This window comes from Oncorhynchus masou, chromosome 13 (assembly GCF_036934945.1).
Source record: "Oncorhynchus masou masou isolate Uvic2021 chromosome 13, UVic_Omas_1.1, whole genome shotgun sequence".
In the NCBI taxonomy this organism is placed as follows: Eukaryota; Metazoa; Chordata; class Actinopteri; order Salmoniformes; family Salmonidae; genus Oncorhynchus; species Oncorhynchus masou.
This window is the reverse complement of record NC_088224.1, coordinates 77,356,310-77,366,538: the sequence shown is the minus strand read 5'-3', so window position 1 is coordinate 77,366,538 and position 10,229 is coordinate 77,356,310. Positions and strand designations below refer to the sequence as shown.

Genomic DNA, 10,229 nt, shown 5'->3' with positions numbered 1-10,229 from the left:
TCAATGTGCAAATACACATGTCCTCAGGGTCAACAACAGACAATTACCCTGCCCACATCCCAATGGACATTTACACTGAGTGTAATGTCACATTCCCCAACAAGACAACCAAATAATGTCACTCAAACAGAAGGGGGAACTAATAAAAAGTCACTGACAACAACCAAAATGAAACAGGTGTGGTTTTAGGAGGGGTTCTGAAAGACACTCATGGGAGTGTCCACTGAAAGTTGACTAGCATCATCAACTGGAACCTAAATCTGCCCAATAAGAGACAAACAAAATTAAAATACACACCAAACTTAAAGACAGGAAGCATAACAAAACATGGAAGATAAGACATAGGAATGTTTTTCTAGAAATCAAATAGGGAGTACCAACATCTCTCAAGACAACGAGAGCTCTGAGCCAGCCACTCTTAAATAGCACCTGGGCCAGCACAGGGGAAACGCCTTCAAACTAAAGAGATGGCAACCAGCACAGGTGTAACGCATACTGAAATCATTGAAACTATTACACAAGATAACATAATATAAACATTGAGGATCAATACTTATTTTTTTTTTTAAATGCATATAGAAACGGAAGCGCCCGCAATTGGGAAGCAGCCTGGCAAATATCAAACAGCTGATTGTTGAGTTGTGGCTGTCAATGAACAGCAAGCAGAAGCTAAAAGGCTTTTCAAAATACAGTTTTGATGAGTCAATGCCACTTGAAAATTTGTGTACTATAATTTCTTTGTGATATTGTACAATCTGTATCCACTCTTTTCATTGGTCTATGGCTCTATGCTATTGGTTGCATTTCAGACAGATTCGTTCGTTTTATTGATCTCGGTAACCTATGTGACTGTAAGAGTAGCCTGTCATTTCGGTTAGTTGTGTGGTATTAAAAAATGTCATTCTAATGTCTCCAGTCGTGTAAAATGAAGTTGAATTGCATGACATTATTTTATTAAAGGCAATTTTTTTATCCGGCCGGAAAATACGATGATATGCATGCAATACTTTATTATAGGCCTAGCGGTAATTTATTTTCACCCTCTCCCCGGCAACCCCTGGTCTTCAGAGCTAACCCCCATTCTCTAACGTTAGGTAGCGTGAAGGCCGTCTGCACGGATCTGTCTAACTCGCAAACACTCTTGGGGTATTTAAAAAGACGTTTGTCTACAATTGCTGTCCAAACATTCTAAAATGTTACCAAGGTGACATTGTCCACTGAACCCCCTTTCATCCTCAAAAGAATCAGAGTTAATCTTACCAAAACCAATAAACCTGTAGCTAATATTGACGTTATTTTCATGGGCAAGTCTTCACTACCTAATTCTACATCTCGCTTATGTGTTTTGTGTTGGTATAATTAATATTTATGAAATTCGAAAATTAGATGGCGAATGCTTTGAACCAGTCTCAAATCAATACATATGAAACGAAAGAGGAATTCTAACAACGCCAGTTAACACACTCAATGCTGAATACTAACTTAGCCTGCTAGCTAGTGTAGTTAAGTTCTAGCTAATGCACAATGAGTTATCTGTTCTGTCGTCATTAGTGCACGGAGTTCTACACCACTGACTGTTCTCCGAAAGTAGTGAGGCACAGTGCCAGCTGTCAAAGTCAGATAGGCTACATGCTTGCTGATTTCTGAGAACAGTCACAAATGGCAATCACGAGGCTGCTAACTGGAGAAGTGTGCTCAGTTGATCGAGCATGGTTTGTAGTGAGTCATAGCTAGTGTTAGGCGGATGAGCAAACTCTAGATTTTTCGAGACGAGTTCCACTTCCTTCAAGACAGATCGGATTTGGACGAGCGTCTTCTAGGAGTGATGACATCTGACGTGAGACAACAATGGCCTGAGCCCGATACCTCAGTGTCCGAGTGCCCTAATGTTCTGAAACTCAGGTGACACCCCTATTGACTCGTTTGATTGGATTTGATAGTTGATCTAATCCGACAGGTGTCCCCAAAGCAGCATCATGCATATCTGTATAACTTCACTCTTTGGTAGGCTATGTGGTCTATATTCTTTGCGGTACAAAGACCCGAGCAATGACACACCTACATGTAGGCTATGTGTAATACATTTACATTTTGTGTATACCCTACGTTTTATTATGACAGTAGCCTACTGTCTGAAAAGTTTCTCCGCCTTCTTCATCAAATTCCACTCTGTGCGCTCTGACCGGGAGTAACCTTTCATTTCCATCACAGACCGGCCCCAGCACGCGCCACCTCAACGAGTCCAATCAAAAGCCAGGGAATGCCTCCTGTGCAATAATACCATGACGACGCGCCTGTCACTTCCGAGCTGCGAGCGGCGACCAATATAAGCAGACAGACGATGAGGGAATTCAATTGCAATTCGTGTAATTGAATACCCAATTCATGAAATAAAAGAACGCATTCCCTTTCGTCGCTGATACACCAGGTGTTTTATCCAAGGTAAGTGTCTCGATAAAGTATTCTTTCTCGGTAATGCCCACTCAGCGGCAGCCGGCGATGTCCAGATGTGCATGATGCTGTGCATCCAGCCAGTCGCTGCTCGCCATACGGTGCAGAGCAGAGGATGGAAGACTGATTGTCCCGGTCACCTATTATCTAATTATCTGTAGGATACATAATATCTATTCCAGATAGGTGGTAATGGCTTTTTGACAACCTCTTTCTGCTCAATCAGATTTACTCCCTTGTTAAATGATCGCTGTCATCCCTGTGGCTTGCAGATACGATTTCTCAGCAGTGCGCCCACTGACTGTTCAGATGGTCAATAATAAGTTTCACATTGATTTTAATGAATAATTACATAAATAATGACTTGTTAATGCACCTTTGTTTATTATCTAACAGAATATAACATAACTTATTTTTCGTAATGGGCCTTTTTTGTCGTTGTTGCCTGTCTTCACAATTGCCTTTGTGTGGACACCATAATCAACATTTTGTTTGACAAAGTCTGAACTTTATCGTTGACAAATGTTATGCATAATGTTACCAGAAGACTGTACTGTCTCATAACTCACTCTAGTTGTGAATATCTTGTCCACTGTTAGACTTGTTTGTACTGCTGTTGTCATTTACTTGGCTCATGGCAACTGCAATCAAATCAGGGTGGTCTATTGGAGAGAGCCTGTACTTATACACAGAGCATCTATTGTCTGCCAGGGATGGTCCGATGGGATATGTGCACAGACACACAGTTGTACGCCCTCCTCTCTTATGCCATGTTTCTGTCTGCAGGAGCTTTCTTCTGTGGCATTAGCATTCTTCTGTGGAGTGTTCATCTGTGGAGTGTTCTTCGGTGGAGCATTCTTCTGTGGAGCATTCTTCTTATGTAATAGGTTTCAGAGGGTAGGTCATAGGCCTATATCATTCACCGGAGGGTATGGTTAAATATTTTGGTTGAATCAAATGTTTGAGGTCCATCACTTGGCAGCATGGCATACATAGGCTAAATGTCATGGTCTGCTATCCCTGCGTCCAGGCTCATGTATCCTAAACTCAGCAGTGTGGGAGATGGCAGAGAAAGGAAGATATCATAGAGAACCTTTAGTTTCAGATTAGGCTAGTTGTTTTAGTGGTTGTCTGGTATGTTTACTGTCTAGTTGCTTGCTTCTGCTACCACTCAAACCCTAAGAAGAAAAGCTGTAGTCTGAGCCACATATCCATTCCATTGTGTGTTGTGTTATTCAGTGAAAACATGCTTACTCAAAGCTTTTCAAGTATGAGTACGCCATTATTTGGAGAAGTCTGTGCACACACGGGCTCATACACAGGCTCATACACACACACACAGTCTGACCCTTCCAGTGGCTGTCCTAGCTGTGGCACTGTATCGTAAGCTGGACTGTTGGCACAATACAATGGCAACGTTGAGCTTTCTCCAGGTGGCCTGCCTGCGCGGACAAGACGAGAGGGTGGCGTGGTCACACAAAAGGCCCATTCACAATCAGTTAAGGAAGCAGTGATTCCTTCTTACTGTCGGCCTGTCTGCCTGCCCACCGACTACGGGAGGAGTAATGGCAAAATATTACTCAATTAATTACTTAATTAATCCACTGTGTTATGGTGGTATGCTATTTCCAAACCTCCTGCCCTGTTGTACAAAGCTCAATTATTGAGCAATTGTTTCCCTTCTTTATTCATTCTTGATGTTCTTTTGTTTGTTCTATTGGTTGAAGCTTTATAATGGACATAAGGTCAGGCACCACACCCCAATAGGGTATTTAACCCCCTTAATCATATCACAATCAACTTTTACCAGTTAAATGTGGACACAAATATATTTTTTGTATACTTTTCCCCCCAGAAATATTGTATGAAAATATGCTAATTATAAAATATTTACATATCATATATCACACAACTTAAATGTTCTGGACACAGGAATAATTCAACCTAAATATTTTGGTTTCATTTTGTTAAGACACTCCTGGACAGGACTTACACATTATAACCGATTGTGAATAAATATTGTTTTAAATCTTTCTATCTGTAGAACACTAAAGAAAAGTACGTAAAATGAATTTTTGGCAAATTTTTCAAGAATCTAGAATACAATTTGACAACCTATGAACAATTCCCTGTGTATAAGTCTGGAGAACATGTCTAAGGATAACCACACAAGATGTGGTGAATGTAGATGCTTCTGAAGCTGAGGAAAATGAGTTGGCACGTGTCACGCTGGTATAAAGGATTTTGGAGATAGGCGCAGGAATACACAATATGGGTTTTTAATACACCGAAAACAAACGCGTATACAAAAACACTGGGCTGTACACAAACAAAAGAGCGAGGGTAATCCTCATTGAACGACACGGGACGATTCCCGTAATACACAATATATAAAGTACGCAGCATAACCGCTGTACCAATGCATAGGTACTCACACCTCCAACAGATATGGGAACAATAACCGACAAAGAGAGAGGGAACAGAGGGCGCATATATAACATACTAATCAAGGGAAATGGGAACCATGTGTGTGTAATCAAGCAAGACAGTCCGGGGTTGATGATAATGAATCCCGTTCAGTGAAGCCTAGAAATCCGGTGACGTAGACCCTCGGAACTGGGGGGGAATCCGTGACAGCAACAAGGACACTGCATTTAGACTACCAAATGAGAAACACCTATTTAGAAAACATTCTCTATGAAATGAAGTGTTTAAATTAATTGTGATTCAATGTTGTGAGCTTTGGAATTATGGATGTATGTTCATTTAAAAGGGGTTACAATTCATAATATTTTGATAACGGTAGTATGATAAACTACCGAATATATACATTTCATCAAGCTTTTGACATTTGTACTTTTTGGAAAATACTAATATTAATGGACCAAAATACCAAAAAATTGCAAAATTGATAAGCACATGCAAACATGTCATTTTAGCCTGTGATGCCTGCTCCTATCACAAGTGTAAATTCCAAAACAGGGCTCGTAACCTGCAGCCTCGCCCATCTGGTGGAGGGAGAGAGAGAAAGGGAGAGAGAGAGGTTTAACTTGTTAGTCAGGTTTCTCAAGCAGGGAATCCCAATGCAGTCAGAATATGTCAATACGTCAGTGAGAGGTTAGCAGTGGAGAAAGGAAATGTGTCACACCTTTCCGACTATGTTTCCTCCTCTCCTAGGCTACTTTCTTATCTGTCTGTCAATAAAGCATAAAACATACAGGAGAGTCACTGTCCTTTAAAAAGAAAGAGAGATGAACCCCAGATCTCCTCATGGCCTCCTTCACCAGGTCTCCTCAAGGCCTTCTTCACCAGGTCTCCTCATGGCCTCCTTCAGCAGGTCTCCTCATGGCCTTCAGCAGGTCTCCTCATGGCCTTCACCAGGTCACCTTATGGCCTTCTTCACCAGGTCTCCTCATGGCCTCATTCACCAGGTCTCCTCAAGGCCTCCTTCACCAGGTCTCCTCAAGGCCTCATTCAGCAGGTCTCCTCATGGCCTCTTTCACCAGATCTCCTCAAGGCCTTCTTCACCAGGTCTCCTCAAGGCCTCCTTCACCAGGTCTCCTCAAGGCCTCCTTCACCAGGTCTCCTCAAGGCCTCCTTCACCAGGTCTCCTCAAGGCCTCCTTCACCAGGTCTCCTCATGGCCTCCTTCATCAGATCTCCTCATGGCCTCATTCACCAGGTCACCTCATGGCCTCATTCGCCAGGTCTCCTCATGGCCTCCTTCACCAGATCTCCTCATGGCCTCCTTCACCAGGTTTCCTCATGGCCTCCTGCGTTGTTCTGAGTCTTAGTACTCTGGCACCTGCCAAGGCTCACACATGGATCAAGTCATGGTGTTGACACAGCCTCCTCTCCTCCTCATACAACACTACCTTTGTACTCTCACCTATCACCCGTATAGTCAGTCTCACTTGTGTTTTAATACCAGACAGCCCATCCCACTGCGGTTAGCCCCTTCTCCTATGTGATGTTATAAGTCATTTCCCAGTCTCAGATAGAAAAAGCATTGGTCAGTCAGTGTATCCAACCACTGGAACAGTCACACATGACATAAGTTTAGTCATCCATTTGATTGCTAGCTAGTCAAATATTACAGCAATAACGTACGTGTGGTCACAGTTATGAGTTCCAACGCCACGGTGCAAACAGATGGAGTTTTATCAGTCGTGTATAGTTTTTTCTTCCCTCCCAATACGCAGAGTCATCGGTTTAGCCGATCTAATTGAGATAATTTGTTCACTTTAGCCTAACAATTCTTCACTTCAGTCACTGTGCTTTCGACCTTGGGTTCCAGCGGCAGCCAAGATTACTCCAACAAACTCCAACAAACCCCAAGACTATTCCAAGGAACCCAAAGACTACTCCAATAAACTCCAAGAAAACCAATCACTACTTCAAGAAACCCAGATTGTGTGTGTTTCCATGTGTCCATGGAGAAGGAAAAGGAAACAGAGCCAGCGGACGGTCAGTAACCTCAGCAGTGTATCAGTTCATTATAGTGACTGTGACTGTGCTATGGCACTGCTAGATGTGCTGGGTAATTGTACACCAGGCTAGCACAGAGGGAGGATGATAATTATGGGAGTTGCTGTCTCACTCTGATTTATTCATGAGTCTTTAGGGAGCATTTTGGAGAGGGGATAGTGTGTGTGTGATGGAGGGAGGGGGAAGGATGTCGTGCTGCTGGAGAGGAGTTGAAGTTGAGCTGCTCTCTCACATGAATAATGAATGACTGCTGCCAAAATAGCCTGCTGAGGTCAAAGGCTAATTCAGTAGGTGTGTGTGTGTGTGTGTGTGTGTGTGTGTGTGTGTGTGTGTGTGTGTGTGTGTGTGTGTGTGTGTGTGTGTGTGTTTTGTTGCTTGTTATTATTTCTCAGTTGAAACTCATGTCAGAAAGACAGAGACTTACAAAATGAGTTTGAGCAGCAGGACAATGCTATGGACCAGTGGCTAGGGAAATTAGCTAGAAAATGGGCTGCAGGGACAGACATGGCACAGCATTAGCGCACAACCATGCAAGATAGCATATCATCGCTACCATTTGTAGCTCAATGTCTTTAGCCTCTCTGGGGTAACCATCAGAGATGGCCATGGAGAGGGAGGAGGAGCATGGCTTCCAGTACCATGGACAGTTACCCAACACTCGTATCCTCAGGAGTTGGAGGTAGCTATCATCATCCCTGTTAACACACACACACACACACATAACATAACCTATTTAACACACATAATCCTCAAATAAATCACACACACAGAATCCCTTTCAGTGAAAGTTTCACACACATTTGTTTTCAATCTGGTATAAAGTAGTAGAGCACCTTTCACCCAGTTGAGGATTTGTGTTGAAATCCATTCTGAGTTAACGTGACTCATTCAGCCCCCTTGTTTCTTTCTTCCTCATCCCCCTCTCCTTGCCCTCCACTCTCTCTGTCTGTCTCTTTCACTGTCTGTCTCTCTTCCTCTGTCTCTCTTTCTCTGTCTGTCTCGCTGTATCTCCATCTCTCTCTTTCTCCGACTCTCTCTCTCTCTCTCTCACTCACTCACTCACTCACTCACTCACTCACTCACTCACTCACTCACTCACTCACTCACTCACTCACTCACTCACTCACTCACTCACTCACTCACTCACTCACTCACTCTCTCTCTCTCCCAATCACTGTCTCTTTATCTCTCTCTCTCTCAACTCAATTCAAGGGGTTTTATTATCATCGGAAACATACAGCGCCTTCGGAAAGTTTTCAGACCCCTTGACTTTTTTCCACAGTTTGTTACATTACTGACTTATTCTAAAATTGATTAAATATATATTTGTTCAGCAATCTACACACAATACCACATAACGACAAAATGTTTGCAAATGTATTAAAAATAAAAAACTGAAATACTGTTTAAATAAGTATTCAGACCCTTTACAATGAGACTCGAAATTGAGGTCAAGTGCATCCTGTTTCCATTGTTCATCCTTGAGATGTTTCTACAACTTGACTGCAGTCCACCTGTGGTAAATTCAATTGCTTGGACATGATTTGAAACGGCATGTCTACACACCTGTCTATATAAGGTCCCACAATTGACAGTGCATGTCAGAGCAAAGACTAAGCCATGAGGTTGGAAGAATTGTCCGTAGAGTTCCGAGACAGGATTGTGTCGAGGCACAGATCTGGGGAAGGGTATCAAAACATTTCTGCAGCATTTAAGGTCCCCAATAATACATTGGCCTCCATCATTCTGAAATGGAAGAAGTTTGGAACCACCAAGACTCTTCTTAGAGCTGGCTGTCGGCCAAACTGAGCAATTGGGGGATAAGGGCCTTGATCTGGGATGTGACCAAGAACCCGATGGTCACTCTGACACAGCTCTACAGTTTCTCTGTGGAGATGGGAGAACCTTCCAGAAGGACAACCATCTCTGCAGCACTCCACCAATCAGTCCTTTATGTTATTGGCCAGATGGAAGCCACTCCTCAGTAAAAGGCACATGACAGCCCGCTTGGAGTTTGCCAAAAGGCACCTAAAGACTCTCATACCATGAGAAACAAGATTCTCTGGTCTGATGAAACCAAGATTGTACTCTTTGGGCTGAATGCCAAGTGTCACGTCTGGAGAAAACCTGGCCCCATCCCTACCGTGAAGCATGGTGGTGGCAGCATTATGCTGTGGGGATGTTTTTCAGCAGCAGGGACTGGGACACAAGTCAGGATCGAGGCAAAGATGGAATGGAGCAAAGTACAGAAAGATCCTTGATGAAAACCTGCTCCAGAGTGCCTAGGACCTCAGTCTGGACAACGACCCTAAGCACACAGCCAAGACAACGCAGGAGTGGCTTCAGGACAAGTCTCTGAATGTCCTTGAATGGCCAGCCAGATCCCGGACTTGAACCCAATCGAACATCTCTGGAGAGACCTGAAAATAGCTGTGCAGGGACGCTCCCCATCCAACCTGACAGAGGTTGAGAGGATCTGCAGAGAAGAATGGGAGAAACTCCCCAAATACAGGTGTACCAAGCTTGTAGCGTCATACCCAAGAAGACTCAATGCTGTAATTGCTGCCAAAGGTGCTTCAACAAAGTACTGAGTAAAGGGTCTGAATACTTCGGTAAATGTGATATTATTATTTTTTATTGTAATAATTTAGCAACCTTTTCTAAGAACCTGTTTTTGCTTTGTCATTTTGGGGTATTGTGTGTAGATTCATGAGGGGGGAAAAACAATTGAATCAATTTTAGAATAAGGCTGTAACTTAACAGAATGTGGAAAGAGTCAAGGGGTCTGAATACTTTCCGAAGACACTGTACATTTACATTTACACTAATTCTTTGTGTGTTTGTGTAATCTGAGGGAAATATGTGTCTCTAATATGGTCATACATTTGGCAGGAGGTTAGGAAGTGCAGCTCAGTTTCTACCTCATTTTGTGGGCAGTGTGCACATAGCCTGTCTTCTCTTAGGAGCCAGGTCTGCCTACAGCTGCCTTTCTCAATAGCAAGGCTATGCTCACTGAGTCTGTACAGAGTCAAAGCTTTCCTTAATTTTGAGTCAGTCACAGTGGTCAGGTTTTCTGCCACACTACATGACCAAAAGTATGTGGACACCTGCTTGTCGAACATCTCATTCCAAAATCATGGGCATTAATATAGAGTTGGTCCCCCTTTTCCTGCTATAACAGCCTCCAGTTTTCTGGGAAGGATTTCCACTAGATGTTGGAACATTGCTGCAGGGACTTGTTTCATTCAGCCACAAGAGCATTAGTAAGGCCAGGCACTGATGTTGGGCGAT

The 10,229-nt window shown here is 43.1% G+C and overlaps 1 protein-coding gene across 5 annotated transcripts in view; it reads left to right on the top strand.

Moving 5' to 3' along the window:
• Positions 1-2,308: 2,308 nt before the first annotated feature.
• Positions 2,309-10,229, top strand: part of LOC135553099 (fatty acid CoA ligase Acsl3-like) — a 47,969-nt gene continuing 40,048 nt past the window's right edge. For 2 of the 5 annotated variants that reach the window (XM_064985199.1, XM_064985195.1), the window contains exon 1: positions 2,309-2,442. The gene's annotated coding sequence lies outside the window, so the exon portion shown is untranslated. Of the gene's footprint in view, positions 2,443-3,237; positions 3,349-6,747; positions 6,918-10,229 lie in introns of all 5 variants that reach the window. The other 3 variants (XM_064985197.1, XM_064985198.1, XM_064985196.1) reach the window with 3 other exon arrangements.